The 21726-nt window shown below is 37.1% G+C and overlaps 1 protein-coding gene and 2 long non-coding RNA genes across 6 annotated transcripts in view; all 3 read left to right on the top strand.

Annotated features, from left to right (window-relative positions):
* N (neurogenic locus Notch protein) overlaps nt 1-21726 on the top strand; it is a 260349-nt gene that overhangs the window by 64622 nt on the left and 174001 nt on the right. The window contains exon 1 of one of the 3 annotated variants that reach the window (XM_067355434.1): nt 11093-11192. The exons of 1 other annotated variant lie outside the window; for it this stretch is intronic. The gene's annotated coding sequence lies outside the window, so the exon portion shown is untranslated. Of the gene's footprint in view, nt 1-11092; nt 11193-11401; nt 11765-21726 lie in introns of those variants that run through there. One more of the 3 variants, XM_067355435.1, reaches the window with a different exon arrangement.
* On the top strand, nt 11758-14419 carry LOC105679933 (uncharacterized). 2 transcript variants are annotated; one of them, XR_010890325.1, is made up of 4 exons: nt 11758-12335; nt 12795-12942; nt 13024-13213; nt 13292-14401. It is a non-coding gene; the product is annotated as an uncharacterized lncRNA (long non-coding RNA). The 2 variants fall into 2 exon arrangements; XR_001101913.2 differs by having other exon boundaries at nt 12795-13213; nt 13292-14419.
* On the top strand, nt 14687-18028 carry LOC137000013 (uncharacterized). The gene is made up of 2 exons (XR_010890330.1): nt 14687-16966; nt 17063-18028. It is a non-coding gene; the product is annotated as an uncharacterized lncRNA (long non-coding RNA).

Genomic DNA, 21726 nt, shown 5'->3' with positions numbered 1-21726 from the left:
TTGTTTGTTAAAATTTATGCGTAGATATAATTAACAATTTTATTTTGTAATATTTGCCAATAGTTGGAAGTAACAGCATGGAATAAGAAGAAAGATGTAACATGAATCTTAAATCATTATGCTTCCACACTAGAAACGATTAGCATCGTCTTAAAAAGTTATCATTTATGTATAAATGTTTATAAGAATTAAAAGATCACACAGTTTTATAAAAAGTCATCACTATTTATCACTATCTATTTTCATCGCAACGACAATTTTATTCAATGCGTTGAAACGCAGATGGAATCACGACGTGAAAGCGATCAGGTTCGATTGGAGGGCGTAACGATGAGAAGAGAAGAGGACTACGATCGATCATTAACGATCTTACGGTCGTACCCTCGTAATATCTTCTTTAATTACAAAATTACCTAGATCACGTATACATCGGGCCAACCGCGCGTCAACCTGGTTGCGGCAACATAATTCGATGAAAGTTCATTTTTGTCACGATTCTCACTTCCTCTTCTTATCTTACCGAAGCGTCGAGCGGCAAACACTTGACGTGCATATGCCAGTTTCTCCGCCGTGTTTAACGGCCATCGACCCACGTTAAAGAAGAAACTATTTTCTACACGTAAGAAAAAGTCCTACAAAGCAGGAGATGATGCTTGTGAGAATTTTAGCGTTTGGCGATCCTTTATGCTGTGTGTTGTTCACACGAAAAAATTTGAATAATCATTGCAAGAGAAATTCGTACGCTTAAATTGTTTCGTTGATGTAGGAACGGTAATTCTAAGCATATTTGAAAATGGGTTAGTTGTTTCCAGATGCATGCAATGCTTTCCGAACCTCAATCATCTTTTATTTCTACGTTTAAAAGATTTCACGCTTATTGTTTTATTGTTTTAATTGCAAATTCCCTATAAAATGTAAAGTAACAAAACTTCGATATCGTTTGAAATAAGAATCTTGGAAGAATCAGGAGATGAGTCGTTCCTTAGCGAAAGCCTAAAGACGATATGGACATTCAAATCGTAAAAATATCGGCAAACGATAAAATAACGAAATGAGGTTGAGCAAGAGGGAAAAAAAACTATAGGATAGGTAGGCAGCGAAAACGATGGCAAACCGTAAAACGACAGGAAGCGATAAACTGTAACATCCGACGATGGCTCGCTCTCTGAGAATCAGTAGCGTGCTGCCTCATCGCTAGGTATATCATCGACGAGAGAGAACTCGTCGCAAAAAGTGGAATTCTCGCGAGACAGAGTTAGTAAGTAGCCTTATGTAGGCTGACTCAGGCAGATACCAGGAATGTATAACGTAAAAACGATCGCACCGTCTGTGGATCGCACTCGCAGCACCGCAGCAACTTGAAGGGACGGGGGAACATTTGTGTTAGTACACCTCTGAGATGTGTCGGGCGAAAAAGCAGACAATGCAACGGGGTGAGACTACATCTCGACAGCGTCCTCGAGACTCTACGCGGAAACGATCGAGCATTTACGAATAATAGCAGAGATTACTTTACATCGGCGTTGCTCTGATGCAGCGCTCGTAAAAGCGCGGGTAAGCGGATCGAGCGGGCTAATCGGATCGCGAATAATTACGTGGAGGTAATTCACCGGTCTTGCGAGTATCCCAGTTCTCGTCACGTTTGACCGTTCGAAGGACACGCGGTAGTAGCATAATTTCAGGCCGAATTGTAACGTAATCTCTACGGCGGCAAGTATAGTCAATAAAATACGACCGGTATTGCGATCTTGAAGGATTTCTTATGTTTTAATTGTTTTTCAAGATTAATTTTTGCGAGAAAATTTTATTTGCACTTGTCTCATTTTTCTCGATGGACTTAAAAAGTGATATAATTATATTTATTTTTTTCAATTATGAATTTAAGCAAGATTTTTCTCAGATTGAAATGCGCAAGACATTTCACGAGATTGCCGAAGCAAATGCCATTTAGAGACACTCGCAAGAAAATTCCACTTTTGAATCGTTTTTTCTTGTCCTCGAGTATCGACATTAGAATAGCGATCCTCGGATTCGCTGCTCTTCGTTTCTGTCATGCAGATCACCAGCGGCACATTCGATCTCTGTCAGGAAATAGAGAGAAGAGCAACGAGCACGTCGATCGGCCAGTGTAGTCGAAGGTTACGCTGGAAGAAGACTTACACCCGTGCGCTCGTGATTGAACATAGGTCCGCGATTTACATCGCAATCGTACTCGTAATCATCGTGAGGAGGTGTACTCGTCTCGGAATAGGGAGTAAGGCTTTGCGCACAATCGGCGAACGATAAGCGATAAAATGTGAGCAGTGATATCCCTCGGTGTATTTATTTATGTTTTTGTTTTTTGCTGTGACTATTCTTACATTTTACTATATTGTTCATTTATCGTTTATTGTTTATTGATAAAAGAGAAACAATAAGAAAATTTGTTTCCAGAAATGCAATGAAAATTGCAGGATATAGTTTATAAATTTAAACAGTAAGAATCAAAGAAATAAGACATACATTGATGAACTAAAGTGTAGACGAAACATGCGAGTTCACATTTTGATTAATTAGTGAATTTCTTGCATGCTCACAGTTTATAGTTTGTCACTTAATATCAGTTTATACACGCTGTTAACTTATGATAAATTAAAATATATTGATATTTGATTTCTACATGATCAAGTACTCCGCTGAAACTTGATCTAATTGTTAGGGGATATGTAAATCCGTTTGCCAATGTGTACGCGACCTAAGTGAGTGCCGATGCGTGCATACACAAGACCCACATGAGGCCCTCACGTACGAGATCGTTAGTAAGGGTGGAACAACGACGAGAGGATGAAGAAGACGGGTATCTACCGACGATTTAGCGCGCCTTTGCATTTCCTCGCTACAATCCTGGCTAGTCTCGTGTATCATTCCTTGCCGCGTGTCTTTTTCTATCATCTCTCTCTCTCTCTTTCTCTTCTCCCGCTAATACTCGTACATCCGCAGTCATTCGTCTTACCTCCTTCTCGCATGAAACGCATTTGTGTAATATCACCGCCGAGAGTCATATCTTTTTCTTAAATTTCTCAATTTTTTGACGAACATGCGGTGTGCAGGAAGTAAGTATGCGGAAAAACCTTGTTGCGAGCGATTATTGTTAGTGTTTGCTAATTCCTTTCGTTTGTCGCTTGTCGACGAGCCTCTCTACCCCCGTTTCAGCTCAAACAGAATACTTGCTGCTCGATGTCTGGCTTCACGGTTGAAATATATTTATTAGATGCACTTGCTCAGAAAGTGTTACGAAATAAAATGACTTTAAATTGCTATTATTTTTAATAACTTTTCTTTTTTATTATTGAGATATTTTTAAAAACTTAGTGATATGTTTGTAAACATTATTAACACATGACTAATCTAATCATCAATGATTTTAAAATTAAATGTTTAAATAATACATTTTCTATTTCTGTCTTTCGTTCTTGCTGCTTGAATCGAATGAAAAATTAATCGTCTTTCGATTGGTCGCTAATGAAAGGATTGCGTTCGAGCCACTTGTTTCACAGTAGCATGGTCGGGCAGGTATCCCCCTAACTAATAACTATTGCTTTCCTCGGTCATTAGAGCATAAAAGTATCTACGTTACACACGGTGTATCTCCTCCACTGAACGCGCGCGTTGTCACGCCAAACTGCGCGACTTAACGAATGGCTATCACTTCGAGAGTGCGATGCTCATTGTAGTGAGTTTTCGACTCGCTTTTGTCGGTGTGATTGCTGCTGGTGGCGGTGCGTGCTAAGACGTGTTAATTTCCACGCGCATTATAGAGCCGGAAGCGCGTCTCTGCCGGCAGCACTATGTCCCGGGAGTACACGCCAAACGGTACCAAACGGTGCACCAAAGGCCGCCAGAGGAACCGTTCGAACCATTAAAGCGCCGATTCTACCGCATACTCAGCTGGATTCCACGCACCGCGTAGAATCCATCTCTGTCTGCCATTACTGGGAAGGCCGTGACGGAGCGCGGCATGCGACTCTCCGCCTCGGCAATTCGAGATCGCACATTTTTATCGTTCTAATGATATTAAGTAAATTGCGTACATGATCCATGGGCCGTGACGGCTTCTTTTTGCGAACAGCAGAACTCCTGGTGGAACTTTCGCGAATAGAGGAGGAAGATTTCGCTTGCCGATACACTCGCGATCTTGCAATTAGAATAGTTAGGGAATACACAACATTTTTGTTAAGTAAGAAAATTAAGTAAATCTTTTCATACGTCTTTCATTTATCATGCAAAATTATTAATTTTTGAAACATTTGGAATATATATTGCGTAAGAAAATATAATTGTGTTAGTTTATAAAAATATACGAAAAAAATCCATTAAATTATAGCAATCAATTTCTTGTAAAAGCTTTATTCCTTATTGGAAATTATAATAGTAATTAACGTGACATTAATTGCAGCAATTAATAATCGCAGAAGGAAATTATATTTTCAAAAAATTCGAGAAAATCAAGTTTCGTTAAACATCACGAAATTTTAGCAATACGCTTTGATCACACAGTTTTTCTAACTTGTTAAAACAAGTTTTGTAAATATTATAAACAATGACTTGCGAATTAAGTGATTGTTCGTTAAAGGAATTGTTCATGCAATGAGAGAGAGCATGTGTCTGCGAACACTAGCTAATGCCGAGCGTCAATCACTTAACAAATTTGAGCACACGGAACAACTGAGCATGTGTAAGGATGAGCGAAGACCCTTAAGTAGCCAATCTCGAGGAGCGCTAAAAGAGTCACCTCCGATTGTTTAAATCTCAAAGAAGTAATTGGTCATTTAATCGCGGTTAGATGAGTTTTTGCTTCGAAGGGATAAAAACCTGCGTCTTGAGACAGCGAGATGCTCTTACAGTTTTAATAGCGAAGATTGCAAGAGTGCGAAAAGTGGTGATTAGAAAGGCATAAAAAGAAGTTTGAGCGTGCTTTCTTTGAATTTTCTATCTTGTCTTAGATTGGGTTTAAGACGAAAAGCGAAGTGCGTGTGTAATTACGATGTTCCGCAAAAGCTCTGCCTTTCCAAAAGAATTGTACGAATTGTTAGTGATGAATAAATCACTGATGTACGTCTCGCCCGATCCATCCAGACACGCGTATCTACGATCCTTCCTTCGTGCACATTCCTCATTAAATCTGAATTTAAATTTGAAATTTTGCCTTGAAGTAGAGTGTTGTACGAACGATGTGTAGCTAATCTGAAATTGTGCCGCCTTTAGCACCAGCATGTAATCACGACGTTGTAGAACGTCTCTTAGATTGTCGGTATTATGTGGTCTCGCGTGACCTATGACAAGTCGATCCAGTGGGCACGTATATTTTCGCGTATAGGGTGCAAAGCTGCATGTAATTCGCGGTCGCTATTACAAGGACGCATATGTGAATGTGTTCGACGCGTCATCAAGTATTCACTTAGATGCGACTTGTAATTTATTCACGGAAGAAGAAAATTAAAGTTGCTTGATATTTAGAATCTTGGCATATTATTGGAATTCTTATGTGAATATATAAATATTGATAACAATTAAAAATCAAGATCAAAGATTTTAATATTTTTTAAAATTTACGCGCAGACAAAAATTATTACATTTATTTTGGCGGTCTTCCTTATCACGAACATATTTGATTCCATATACGTTTCTTATGTTTGGAATAAAACTTTATTTACATTTTATTGCAGAATCAGAATTTTGATACGCTGCATTTGGAATCTCTTGTTTATTCACGACTCTGAACAGAGCACATGTTTGCGTACAATCCGACATTATATGTAGATGTGCGCCATCACTCGCTTCTGCTTTGTGCGAGCCGCCCTCCTCACGGTTTGCTACGCAGCACAACGAATGTTTTTGCATCCCTGCGGCGATAGGACCCTTGGACGTTCTTACGAGTACACGGCAATTTGCGTATGCAATATGCAACATACGTTTCATCTAACATACATATTCATTTACACTTCTTCTATTTTGCGGATGAGTCAAATGCTATTCGTGCGGCAATTTACAATTTAGAATTTTGGAATTCTGTATGAAATCCCTTTAGCTCTCAAAATTAAAATCTATAAATTTCTAGAATTTAAAGATTAAACAATTCTGGAAGGGGTAAAAATTTACATTTATAAAAGCGTCTAAAGTTTATTGCTAGTTATGTGTGAAAAAATTGATTCAATGAGAAATTGATCCAATATTCACTTATTCTTTCGGGAGTATCTTCATTACCTCATCATATGCGTACCGAAACAACTAATTACTATCTTATTTTTGGGAAGAAAGCGGCGAATTTAATCTCTATTCAGCATATAGTCACAATAAAATTTCGCGAATGGGCTGAGCGCTCGTGCTCGATCCGTAATGGAAATTATCGCGCGTTTCATCCCGCTTTTGTCTGAAATTGTCCGCCCCATGTGCATTGGAGAAGAAATCGCTGTCATTATTGACGAGCGAGGATGCATTAGGCAGCTTTGCAACGAGCCCCGTGTGTTCGCAGTACAGCGCAAAAAGACCATCATTCCGCGAGCCACTTTCCATCAGCCTAGGCACTCATTTGCCTCTCCGCGTGGCATCATCGCATCATCGCATCATCGAATTTGATTCAACGACGGTATAATCGAGTCGGCACTTATAGCAACCCGTGTACGCGCCGGCAGAGTGTGTCAGAATGTCATTAGCATGTAACCGTTGCAATTACAAAATCAGACATTCACTCGTCATAATTGAAGCCTCGTGCGAACAGAATCTATTTCCGGAAAAGTGTATAGCTTACAATCAAGAGGTTACACTAGCGGTTTGAACGTTGACACAATTTGTTGATTAGGAAAACCCACTTTGAAAATGTAAGCAATCGAAAGATTATTAAAGAGATTCAAAAAGAATATTTATAAATTACACATCTCTTTTTTGTAAAATTACAAAATTCTCATTTATATACTTATTTCTTCAATTTACTAATACATTACTGTATGTATATTTCTTATTATTATAATATATATGCTTGATATTATATGTTAGTTTTTGTCTTGTATTAAGGAAACTACACTCACCCGAAAAAAAAGCGGTACACTGAAAATGTGGGAAAAATTCATCAAATTTCAACTGACGATAACTTCGTAAATAATAAAGATAGAAAGTTCTATAAAATATGGAAATGAAGCTAAAAATCTCTACTTTAAGAATCAATTTATTTCAATGTTGCAAAATAAATTTATTGAAAATGGCGGATGACAAAGCGCGAGCATGCAAAATTGAAAAATAATGGTTCGAGTTTGCGACGGTGCACGGTATAAACAAAAAATTGTAGCTTATTGGAATCAAAAGCGTACGAAAGTACAGAGTCTCCTCTTTAAAATGCTTTTTTATGCATCTCGATACGATGATTTTTCGCCGAGAGATTCGCATTTGAAGAAAAAGGCAGATTCTTACTTCAAATGCGAATCTCTCAGCGAAAAATCATCGTATCGAGATGCATAAAAAAGCATTTTAAAGAGGAGACTCTGTACTTTCGTACGCTTTTGATCCCAATAAGCTACAATTTTTTGTTTATACCGTGCACCGTCGCAAACTCGAACCATTATTTTTCAATTTCGCATGCTTTTGCTTTGTCATCCGCCATTTTGGAGAAAATTGTTGCACATTATTGCGTTATGAATTTTCGAACACTAGACATCCAAACTTTTAAAATGGTTTTTAAAAAATCCTGCTAGCTGTATTACGTGCCGAGATATTCAATTTTGAACCAGACCGAATTGCAAGAATAAGAATTCCGTGGTCATCAGCTCCGCGGTATTTTAAAACTCCAAACTCTTCTTACGGTTGTAAGTGTCAATTCTGCTTTTAGCGTTACCCAGGATCAACGGCGTGGACGTGGCAGAAATCTGATCCCGTGTGTGTGTGTGTGTGCGTGCACCACTGGGATAAGGACCTCATGGCTCGTCAGGTCCACGATATTTAACGACTCCAAACCCTCCCGGTGGTGCGTGTACAATTGCGTGTGCGCGCGCGTATATTAATAATGGGTATGACCTCCTCGTGCGCGTATTACCTCATTCATGCGACGAGGTATACTTCTTATTAATGTTCTAATTTCAGACTGCGTAATGTCATTCCACTCTATTTCAAGAACTCTTCGAAGTTCTGGCAATGACTGAGGAGCAGGTATATGATTTCGTACTTTTCTGTTAATATTGTCCCATAGGTGTTCAATGGGATTTAAATCTGGACTCATTGCTGGCCATTCGAGTCGATTTATGCCAACTTCATCGCAGAAATCAAGCACTTTTCTCGCAATGTGCGGTCGAGCATAAACAAAAAGTCAGGGCGGAGAAATCACAAAAGATCTGCAGACATCTCCTTCGGATGCAAAACAATTGATTGAAAAATAATGGTTCGAGTTTGCGACGGTGCACGGTATAAACAAAAAATTGTAGCTTATTGGGATCAAAAGCGTACGAAAGTACAGAGTCTCCTCTTTAAAATGCTTTTTTATGCATCTCGATACGATGATTTTTCGCTGAGAGATTCGCATTTGAAGTAAGAATCTGCCTTTTTCTTCAAATGCGAATCTCTCGGCGAAAAATCATCGTATCGAGATGCATAAAAAAGCATTTTAAAGAGGAGACTCTGTACTTTCGTACGCTTTTGATCCCAATAAGCTACAATTTTTTGTTTATACCGTGCACCGTCGCAAACTCGAACCATTATTTTTCAATTTTGCATGCTCGCGCTTTGTCATCCGCCATTTTCAATAAATTTATTTTGCAACATTGAAATAAATTGATTCTTAAAGTAGAGATTTTTAGCTTCATTTCCATATTTTATAGAACTTTCTATCTTTATTATTTACGAAGTTATCGTCAGTTGAAATTTGATGAATTCTTCCCACATTTTCAGTGTACCGCTTTTTTTTCGGGTGAGTGTATAATATATACAAAATGTGAAATAGACGCTTAGCAAGGACAAGCCATTTATTATATATACATATATATGACTTTACAGTAAGGGTGTTAGAAGCGCATTGACACAAATTATCGCGTCCGTTTTCGTTTTACGATTGCTATAGCAGTGTCAAGTGCGCGTATGTGGTGTAAAAGCACATGTCTGTATCACAGCTTTTATGTATCCGCGCCCCTATAATAATGTCACTTCTAATAATAACCGAGAAAGCCACACTATACAGAGTTCAATTATCTTCATCATTGAGAGCGACGGGCGGCTCCATCAAACGTTTCGTAATATTATGCAAAGTTTGCCTGTTTTTATATTGCATTCCTTTCGACGGTATTATTTCTTACTTTAAGTAAATTATATATTAAACAATCTTACTTTTCTGTAATAAATTGCATACATTTCTTACACGTTGTAAGGTATTTTAATTTACTACTGAATATATATTTTCTATATAGTAAATTTTTTCAATTAAAATCTGCAGTCACTATACGCAAAACAGAACAAATTATATGACTATTTATTACATTTTTTTATATTATTGATACTTAAATATTTTTAGAACGTATTCAGTTAATACAAATGTTAAAAAATCTCTTAATTTTCCGGACATTTTTCAAATATATCTCTAGATCTCTATTATCAGATTAGACTTTTATCGGACTTTTTAGAAACGTCATTTTTGTCGGAATTAATAATCGAAATCGTTTACCACAAACTGGCACCCCTAATATATTAAAAACTTTTATCTCTCAAAATAATCATTGTTCACGATTGTCGTGGCCAAACACGGATCCTCTGATTATCCGTTCTCCCAGCTAGAGGAGGATTTCCTAGAGCGAGTCACGAAAGAAGATATCTTTCGGCGAGAAACAGCTCGCAGAAACCGCAGAAACAAAGCGCGATCCGCCTTCTTCGAACCAGGGGAGGAGACGAAAGAAAATTAGCGGACAGCTCTGAGCGGTGCCATTTTCCTTTCCTCTTTTTTTCTTTAACATATTCCTTTTTTTCCCCACCGCCCGCCATCTCGGCCTCGTCCATCCTCGTCATTTTATTGTTCCAGTAGGAGGAGGTAGACCGTCGCTAATAGAATCCGCGGTCCTTTATTTACTCGGTCCCCCGCAGTCCTTTGTTTGCTTCTCACCAATTTCTGTCTTTCTTCTCCCCCTCCCCTCCTTTCTCTCTCTCTTTCTCTCTCTCTCTTTTTCTCTCCGGCAGCCTCGCTAAGCCCTCTTACCAACGGGACTCTTATAATGTATAATCCTTTGCTCTCTGATCGTGACCACGTCCTGATTGCAATGGCCACAGCGAATGAAATAACTCGCACAACTATTTTTCCGACTCGATTCAAGCGCCATTTATAATTTGTTAGGACTAGACTTTTATGATCAGAGACGGAGAAATTGTTTTCTTTTTATTACAGCTGACGCAAAACAATTCGAGGTTGATAATGATTCTTTTTGTACTTTTCTCACCAATTGCGCCCCAATTGTCTTCCACGTTCATCAAGCTTCTCTTCAACGGCGTGTCATTTGGCAAGTTTTTCAAAGCTTCGCTCTCGTTAGCGTCCAAGATTGCTCCGACGAGAGAAGAGAACAACGGTCGCCAATAACTGGCGAGTTTAAGCTCGTTGACATCGTACTCATGAGGTCAGCTCGACAGACTTCGATTCCCACCGATCTTACTTTCGTACGTACTTAGTACAATTAGACGCGCGCGCGAGCTTCAAGTATGCACCGACTTGTATGCATCGCTGCTACGAGGTCGCGTGTCGCGGTCGAGTGGTGGGCAGTTTTGTCAGTATGCCGATGGTTATTTGCTTATTATTTCACTACATTTCCACGCATTCATCAGTGTTTTTAGCAGTTGATAAAATTGCAATGAAAACAGCAACTTAAATTGGCAACAAAAAAAGTTTAGAATAAAAAGAATAGTTTTGAATAATAATAAATCGGATATTAAACAGCAAAATCTTGTGTATTGCATTATAATTATTGCGTGTGGAAGCTGAATCATAGATAGAAACGCATGACTAAGCGTTAGATCACTGATAAACACTAATCGATATTTATAATGAGATAATGACGGAATGTTATTCGTAAAAAATTGATAACGTCAATACTGCATGGCAGGCATTAATATTCACGCATATTTGTTTCTCAAGCGTCGATCGAACGCTGCTAAAAGCTTGCTCTATTACGAGACGAATATGTAAAATCTACGTTGAGGTGAGTGCAATAGTACAGTTACATGTGCAGAAACGCGTGACGCTTACACAAGTTGGCATATTTATTCGCACTAGTGGCATTTGTGGTATTTTTGCAGTTCTAATACGCACTGTAATTATTAAAGCAGATTTTTTTCACATCGATAAAGAATGGACTTTACTCTTTAGCAGCTCTGAAACATAAAATTCTATCTTAAAAGAAGTATGTTATTTACTTTTGAGACCTCTTTTTCGCGTTTCTAATTGGTCAATTTGCGTTGCGCGTTATTACGTGTCATCTAGCGGTTATCATCGAGACGATTGCATTTGGCAGCTTTACTTTGACAGCCGTTTTACAGTTTGTATCTTTGTTATTGTGCAAAAAGCAGAAGTGCTTTAAAGTGATAAAACGTCATTTTTTTATTACACGGAGAATGTTTGAAATTAGTATTAAAGTGCATAGTTTTTTATGCAATGAGGAATGCATCGTGGCAGATCGATATGCAAGCGACCGTGTCTGCTCACGTAGCACGAGACAGTAAGGTTTCTGGGAACTCTGTAGGGAAACGAGTCCCATCTTGATCCACATCGAAGGTACGCAAACCTCCGGTATCTGTCCGCGGTCGACCTGAGGGAGTTTTACATCGGCGTAAACGCGAATAAGTGGCCTCGCCGCGCGCAATCTCGTCGTTGTGGTTTCGCGCTGCGCGCCGTTTTCTGCTAAAGCGTGACCGAAGCGTTCGTAACGGATGTTCGTACTCGATTTTCGAAATGAGCGGCTGCGCGACGCGAAAGTTAAAGCAAAAGATGCGTCATTAAGATGCATCGTTGCTCGTCGAACATGTTGTCGTTGATAATTAAATCGTATCTCAAGTGCGATATGTTAAAGATTGATTAAGCGCAATATATCCAGTATATTGTCTTTCTTATGAATATAACAAAATATCAGTTGCAATAAAATTAAATTGCGCGCACAGAGTTTATCGATGTGTAAGTGTGTTGGAGATAGTAACTTGCATCGCCATGCATCTTGATTATTATGATCGCCAACAGTTCCGTTCTCGACTGAGGCGAGCAGCCACACCTGAACGACCTTGATGTGATCAGTCATCGACCATCGAGATGCGAGCACATATACGTATATTACGATAGTAATCTGCTCTGCGTAAGTCCAAGATCTGACAATCAGACCATAGGTTCTCACGTGCGTTCATAAGTGGCTTGCAAATCGTTCTTCTTCCTTCGTGGGCCTTCAATATCTTTCTCTCGCGAGGCACGTTTCACTAGAATTACCGTATTTGATCTATACTACTAATTTCGATCACTTATCACCGCAAAATGCGCTAGAAAATTGCGATATGTAAATTTTATGTCGAGATTTTTATTTTTTTTTACATTCAACACTTGTATATTGAAATTTAAGTTGAAAATTGCGTGATTCTTTACGATTTTGTTATTCAAAATAATAAAATTATAAAAGTTAAAATTAGAATTATCATACTTGTTACAGTTTAATTTCTCGAAATTATTTTGATTCTTGAAGAACGAGAAGCTTTTTTAAACAAAGAATTTTTTTTAAATTATGCAGCTGGAAAATTTGTTTTAAATATTTTTATGTTTATAGTATTTATTTCCACACTATATATACGTATATCCATGCTTCGTCTCCATTAACGCGGACAATCTCTTGAATTTTGGAGAAGGTTCTTTGGAGTAGAGTGTATATTTTCGAACGTGATCATTCTAAGGCGGGGTGAAAGAACGGGATGAACGTAAGATTCTTATGCATGTCACTAGAAGAAAAAAAGGATACCGTAGAAAAATACTTCAACGACCTGTTTGCCGGCTCGTAGTGAACAGACGGAAATATCATTGCCACGCTCCCGGTAAAAAAAATACGCTCCCGGAGAATGCTTTTTCTACGCGTAGAGAAATATATAGAAGAGGATAATAAAGAGGAAAAGAGATGAAAGTACGGCAGACACATGGCGCTACGCAAACGCCAGCACCGTAAACTGTCGGCGATACGACTTGCACTTGGCGGTAAAAAGGCTTTTGCTATCCCCATTTGCTTTCACGTTTTTTCCTATCCTATAATTTTTTTCTTCTCGCGTTTTTCAGCATTTAATCCTTTCGCACGATGGCTCATCTGGCCACCAAGCGTGTTCCACTCTTCATGCGATGTTGCGATGTAAAGTTCCGAATACGCGATTGAGATTGCGTTGCAAACGGAAAATTGGAACTTTCATTAATTTAATATAATAAATTAATTTCATCCTAATTGCGATGTGATTAAACAGTCCAGTGCAATACGGCGGTGTAATTTAGTTTTTTTTTAATTCGAGAGAAGATTAATTTAATTTTCTCACTTTTAGGAGTAATTTTGCTTTCATTTATGAAAAAGTGAATTAATTTATTTGTTTATTGTTGAATTAGGTTTATTGTTATATTGTTAAATTCTTCAGTTGTACTCTTTAGGATATTTTATTAAATACATTTACTGACAATTTAAAAATGTTTCTGTGCTATACGCTTGTACAATATATTTCTTAGCAGTAGTAACATAATGCAATTTTAATCTTTTATTTTTCTTTTATGTGCAAAGTATAGTAGCTACGTATAGTAGCTAAGTCCATCATTTATTCCGTCTATTCCGACTGTCTATTCTGTCACCATTTATTCTTTGTATTCCAATTACAAAGCGGCAATACTCGTTGAGTGATCAGCAATGTCATCGGTCAACTTTCGAAATGGTCAATTACGCATCGCCTTACCGGAAAAAGGATCGTGTTCCCGATCTTGAGGGATCAAGAAAGTGCCGGCTCTTTTTGCCGGTGAATGTCCACACGTGGCCAACAGACGTGACACGTCTTGTTACGGACCGGCGAATCGTCGACCTAATTGGACTCTTTCGAAAAATCTCTCCTCGGTTGCATTTTCCGGTCGACCCAAATCCCCCCCTATGATTTTTCGATAATTACACTCAACCATTCATTCGTCTCGATCGAATCTCCGAATTGATCGAATTCCTGCTGGTCTCTTATCTCGATGTCTCACGTTGTCCAACGAGTCTCGATTCGGTGGCTCGAAAAACATTAAATATTTGACGGGTAAATTATACACTTTTTGCTTATTCGTGTATACGTCGCGGTGCATCGTCAAATTAGACAAAAAAGTTGTATGGATTTGTACAATTTTATCAGACACGATATTAATCTTTGGATTATGTTAATTTCGAATTTACAATAGTTTTTTTCATATTTTTTGCGTGTATATAAAATAATATAGCGTAACTCGCATTTTAATATTTGGTAGAAATATTTTAAGATAAAAATATTTTTCAATTTTATTTTACTTGACGATTAGATATACCTTTATTTTAACTGAATCTTAATTTTGTGCGCATTTTAATTACGCACAATTTTATGCGCAAATAAACTTTTTATTGAGAAAACTGATTATGCTCATACTGTTATATTTATTTGTGTTTTGATAAATGAAACATTGACAGCTTTCTCATAATATTCTTCTCACACTTGATGCGTGCGCTAGTATATTTGTTGAGCGTCGCATTACGTTCTCAGGACGTTAAACTTAACGATGTATCATGGGACCATTACCTTATCAATGAACCACCCTCGAAGTGCGAGGGAGTACAAAAATAAACCATTGCTCTCCGTGAGAACCCACTCACCTTTTTCCGTGCTCTCTTTTTCTCCGCCTCCTTTCTTTCTTTCTTCGCTTTCTTATTCTCCTTTGCTCTCGATAGCTTCGTTAAAAGCATGCTTGTGATGCACATGGTACCGATCGTTGCGTGGACGTTGTCAACAAGGATAGCTGACAAAAACAGGGCCTCTGTTTTACATGCTCAAGAATGCGTATTACATGCATTGTAGATATAAAGTTTATTATTATCTATTATAAACAGCGCACTTTGTCGTTTATTATGCATTGTTAGCAATAGACATTGCAATCGCACGTGGGAGTTTTTCGTTTAAATTTAAAGATATAGATTAATTATTTATGCACGAATTACGGTATGAACATCACATATGTTAAAATATTGGAATAGACATGTGTGAAGTTAGCCCTGCACTTTTTGAATTTTATATTTTTTATATTTCTGTCAATTATGCTGAATTGTGCTATGTGTGTACCAACTTGTGCCGGAAAATCTTGGTAGGACACACGTGCGTGCTTTTCCAGTGTAGCTGCGTATGAAACGTGAACACTTCGCGGCACGACCGCGATCATCTATGGCGTTACCGCAGGTCGCGTGTTAAAAAAACCGATGGTCCGTCTTTGTAGATACACGTCACTTCTTTCAAAACATGTCTTCGCTGTCACAATCATCAACGGGTTCGCATTTTACGATCGTACTGACCACGAGCTGTCGAGTGTTACGTTTCAAAAGCCGCAGAACACACGCCGTTGCTCTCTTTTCACGAGAACACATCTCGGTCCATTCCCTTTATTTGGATTCTGTTCTGGATTGACTTTTTTTTTAAATATTGCAGAGCAAACACGATATCGCTTTACACACGTTTTCATGACATTTAATAGCGTACAACACTGATAGATATACTGATAGCAAGTATACTAATTTTAATGCGAACTACTTGCGGAATACGAATCTTTAATGTTTTATCGTATAAGGCATTTATATATCATTTATAATATATATTTTAGAATTATTGTAAATATTAATAGAGCAAAAAACATAAAATTTGAAATATTAACTTTTTTATAAGCTACATTTGTTAGACCTAAACAAAACTTTGATCAAACAACGTAGATTAATTAGATTCTAATTAGAATCAGAGGGATCATCACTTATCCGAGCAATCCGATATCCTTATAAACAGAATTGTTTGTCTGCTCCCTCGCAGTATATCGTGGACGACCCCCTTAAACCCATAGTCACATTATCCACGTGGGAAGTTTTATTCGGTCTTACTATCGTTCCATTCTCAAAAGCGCTCTTTTATCTTCATAACCTCTCGGAACTTTTTGCTTGTCTGTACATATCAAGCATTGATTGCAATACCATGATCCGCGAAGCAAATTTTCTTTTTTTTTGTAGTTCCTATATTTTCAAATTTCCTTACAAATGTGTAATTAAACTCGATAATTAATTAAAATAAAATAATGTGTACTTTGATTTTTATTATTGTATTACTCGTGTCTTATCGAAATGAGAATCTAACTTTCTACAAAACATTTTGGCGTAATATTTTATTATTATTATATGTGTATTGTATATGCGACTAGAGAGTAGCTTAATATCTTGAAGAAAGAATGGAAATTGCAGCAAATAATATTTTATATGCATGCAATAATATAATCTTATGATTACCACGATTTGCAATGCTTTGCGATCTGCTTTGCAAAAAATAAAAGAGCAATGTTTAATCTTTTTCTTTTTTCGTTCTTTCGGATTCATTAAATCACGATTAATCATATGGTCATACGATACGGGCTTTCGATACGATGAGCACGATTGAATCGCGACAACTTCTTACTCTCGGATTCTCATCTCTTCCCTTCCGTTAATTGATCGCGTCCGTTGACCCTTAATTATTCAACGTACCGCCATTGACCTTTCCCTCTTGTTTACCGACGACTCCCTTGGACAATCGGCATCGGTTTTCTGTCGGCGACGTTCCCGGCCTTAATGGATGCTAATTCGATGAGGACGGTATTACGGTGGCGTTTCTTAATTAGCGGCTTACGCTAGCATCGCAGTGATCAGCGTCCTGGACTAATTACACACTTCTGAACCAAGAGAAAGAGCGAGTGAGAGAATATTTTTTTCTATTACTGGCATTCTCGTTAGTTTACTTTTTTCAAGTTCGGTAATTTTCTAAATTTCGATTCTCTATTCATTTGAAGATGTAAGGATTCGGTTAACCGGTGTACCAAGAGTTTTTCGGAAGGGAGAAGAATGAAGAGAGGGAAGATCTCTCAAGTCCATTAACATTCGGCGCGGCAAATTACAAGCTGAGACACTAATGGACCCGGTACGGGTGGTTGGGCGATCCACCGGGCATTGATGGTGGGTGGTGGCTGACTGAAGGTACATCTTTTCCTTGTCTCCGTCTGCCATCCCGTAGCAGGGCCAACATCTAGATGAGTTTTCGTGATACCGCGCCATAGGCTTCTCCGAAAAAAGAGTGTTCGGCCTTTTGAGAGAGAGCCAGTCATTCAACGTGACTATCTTCGTAATCTGTAACCACGTTTTGTTGCTTGCGATATAAACGGAAAATTCCAAAACAAATTTTTATTTATCTTGCAATCGTTTTTTATTTGCAATGATATTATAAGTGGAAATTACTTCTATACATTGATTTTTATATTAGTTTGATCAATTTATATAAAACTAAAATTTATTTTATTTGAGAATACTTTTACTTTTTATTTATTTTCGACAGAATATTCACGTCATGATATGTATAAAAATTTGGTTTTTTTTTCTCTTGCATTTTGTGTTTAATCTCATATCATATATATTAATAAACTTGTCGCATTGTCATAACTTTTTTATTGTTTTATTTCAACGCTGTTTTACTGATTAATCTCGGGTTAATTAATAGAAGAGTTACGAATATTTTGTAGTGGATAGAGCAAGCATGTGCGAGAAAATTGGATAAATGTATTTTTTTTGCTGGAAATTACTATTAATTACTAAATACTCTTTTAAGCACGTTTCGATGGTGCTATTATATATAAGCGGATGCCGCTAATTTTAATTATAGTGGTTATATTGTTTTACAGTAGGATCTCGTTTAGTTTGGTTCGTTTGGCTATGTAATTTGGAGTAGAATACATGGAGTAGAAGGTTAGAAAAGATGTTAAAATTCTGCAAGAAGGATCTTTTCTACTTAGCCTCAGGGTTTGGTGGATCACAACGTTAATGTTAGAATCATAAAATTGAAAGGATTCTAACACATATCATTAGAAAGCTAGAAATCTTCAAGGATATAAATTACGCAACCCGATATTAAAGTACGAATATTTTTGATTTATGATTTTCTCACTTATAATTCGAAACTAATAAATCTTTAACTAGGAATTACATTTATCAATTTTTTTCTTCTTTTTATGCACAACTTTAGCTCGTTTAGTATTTTAAAATTAATTTTTAAAAAATTTTAATATACATATATTCAATAAAATTTTCATAAACAGCATATTGATTATATAAAGTGTTTTTAGTTTAGCATATGATTAATGTAAAGTAATATACTAATGATAATTTTTTTAATCTGTGGACTATTTGACTATTTGATTATATTTTCGTGACATTTTAATTGGATGTTATCTCTTTACTAAAAATATTCCATTTGACAAAACATTTAACTCAATACATTAAGGCGAATATAAGTTGGACTTGTTCGATATGAACGCTCACGTAAGATCTTTCTTGCACGTAACTTGGAGCGACGATCACGTAGCGGACGACATTGAGTGATCGATCATTCGTTGCCGAAAAATCGTTCGCGCTCCTCACCTACATAAAACGATTGCCGATCTACCGATGCTGCGGTGCGGCGCGACCGCTTTTCGACGAGTGCAATTGCTCGTGTTCAAAGTGATCGGAAAAAGTGATCGGCGGTTGATCTTTCGCCGCTCGCAAAAACGGGCGATCTGGTCCGGTCGAGTCGTTAATGCGACCGACAGAGCGTGTTGCTCGCCTAAGAGCCACCAATAACAGCTGTCTTTACTCCTTTTCCATTCTTATCCTCTTTATCTTTCTCACTCACTCTTTCTCTTTTTCTTTGCAGATTCTCGTGCCTCTCTGCTCTCGTTGTTCTTCCTTCCTCCCGCTCCCTTTTCTGTTCCCTTCTTTCGTTCGAAGAAATAATTCGAACTCGTGTCGAAAGAAGCTGGGGAATTTACCGCAGCCGAATGCCTTCACCTTCGAAGTCGTTGGTTCCGGTCCCAAATTTGATGGTCACCGGCGGCCAATAATAACGACCCTTCTTTCTTTTCGCCCCCGCTTCGTAATGATTATCTGTATTATTTAATTACAGCTTATATTTCTCAACATTCAACAATGATTTATCTGTGATGGTAGAGGAGCATTATACACATATTTTTGATGTGATAAATTTTTTTTACACAAAGTCCAGACAATAAAATCTTTTTATTAAAAATATCTGCTGTTTGCTTTAATAGATATTTAACTTGAATTTTATTTATTGAACATTGAAGAACTACTAAGGTTAAAAAAAATATATATTTTTTTTTACTTAGTAGTAATTACCTAGTAGATAGTAGCTGACAAAGTAATAATTAACGATGTTCTTTCTCATCAAATCTCATTATGAAAACATCAACTCGATCCTCATTCGTTTACAGTAATTATCCTCTTAAGCGACGGTGAGTTACATTTCTGAACATCCGGAAATCATCCATCTCGAGAGAAAAGTATGTGTAACGTATGACACACTTTTAATGACATTCATTTCTCATAAAAAATGCTATACCAACAAATAATATTTGATTTTTTACATGTTATTGATAATAATTTTAAAATATTTGTATGTTTATGATTGTAATTAATATAATATTTTTATAATTATATATAGAGATTTTTTTCTAATTTATCTCTTTAGTTATATTATTTATACTTTTGATTTATAAAACCAATGAACTTGGACCATATTTTTTCCCACAATTTCCTAGTCTGATAAAATTACGTTTTGGCAGAGATATTGTTTGTGAAATTTACTTTTCGCGAACTTATCGCACCGTTCTTGATGCACGATCGGGGAAAAAGGAGGAGATCGAGATCCCTCCTTCTCGAGATTCTCGATTCGAGATGCTCGAGCTCGTTTTGCTCACGCTTCGCTTTCTGTTCCGTCTGGGACTGCCGGGTTATTACCGGTTAAGTGGACGATTCGTAATGACACCGGAGGCTGCCATTTTAGTGCTAAGTGCGGCACATTATCGGCGGGGGATGACGGTAGTCGCCTTTATATTCTCTCTCCCCTCTCCCTCCCCCCACTCGCTCGATATCTCGATCTTTCTTCTTTACGCGAACACATGACGAATGTTTTAGAAGAAAAAGTTGTGATCTCTAATATGGTCTCTAACTGGTAATCTTGTGCGCCGATGTATAGCGCCGTCGATATAGTATTGATTGACAGTAATGTACATTTTATTTTTATTTCTTGCTTAAGGTATTATATATAACTATAATGTGTGAGAGTACATTTGCGTAAAAATACTCTACGTTGTATTTTTACACAAATGGAGATTACAATATTAAAATTTAAATTCAAAGAAATTAAAAAAAAAGGAAACGTACATATGGAATTATTTTACATTGCGAATTCTGATAAGAACATTAATTTATGAACGCTTACAGTAAATAAAATGAAACCGGCACGATTCTTATGGACAAACGTTTTTGATCAAATTGTCTGAATTTGTGATATAATATAGTTTTTGTGTCTCTCTGTTCAAAAGACTCAAACTTGGAAGCAAAATTTTCCAACGGATAGTTTTTGAGTTATAAGCATTTGAAAGTCTTCAAAAGATTCGTTTGCACGCTTGCTTACCTAAGTTTGTCGTGCATACCTACCTGTGTGTGTATATTTTTGTACGCATGGATGACTTTACGTAGATGTCTTTACGCTTGTGCAAATGTTTGTACATGTATGCTACTTCTATTTTGCTACTTTTATTAATGCACTTGGTGCGGCTGGCCGTCTCACTCTAGCTGTCGACTAGCGGCTGAACGCCGCGAATATCATTACCGTAGAGCTGGCGCCTCTGGAGTGGGGCAGCCTTATAAGCGTATCCATTTCCATTAATAAATGAAAGTTTCCATTTTCCATTAATAAATAAAAGTAGCATATACGCACAAATATACATGGACGTCTACAAAGATTGATGCATACACAGGCAGGTAATGCATGATCAACTCATGATAAGCAAGTATGCAGCAAACTGACCTTGTGACAAAGACTTTCAAATGTAACTTAAAAACTGTCCATTGAAAAGTTTTGTGCCCATTGAGTATTTTGATCGGAGACACAAAAACTACATCATATTATAAATTCAGACAATTTGACCAAAAATATTTTCTCATCGTGTGGAATCCTTTCTTTGAAACGATAATTTTAAGATAAATATTTTATATAATATTCTTTTTTAAACAAATTATTATTTATCTATGTTTCAATTTATTTAACATATATTTTTAAAAATCGAGTAATGTTGATTATTTTTATTCGAGATTTTCTCGAATTTTTTGTTTTAAATTAATGGCAGCTTTTTTTATTTCTTTGCTATATGTGCCGTGTTTGATATCACGTTTACTTATTAATTAAGCTTTTAAGTTAAAGATTTATTACTAAAATGTTGCGCGCAATGTAACACGAAATGTTTTCTTAGATAGCAAAGTTGCGAGAACGCACATGATCATTCATCACATTTGGCAAAAAGATAGACAAAAATAGGGGAATGCCTCTCGGATTTACGATGCAATTTCGGTGAGCGATCCGTTAATTTCCGCATAATACAGCGCGATAACTTTGCAGAAATCT

Source organism: Linepithema humile, chromosome 5 (assembly GCF_040581485.1).
Source record: "Linepithema humile isolate Giens D197 chromosome 5, Lhum_UNIL_v1.0, whole genome shotgun sequence".
Classification (NCBI taxonomy): Eukaryota; Metazoa; Arthropoda; class Insecta; order Hymenoptera; family Formicidae; genus Linepithema; species Linepithema humile.
This window is presented reverse-complemented; position numbering and strand designations above follow the sequence as displayed.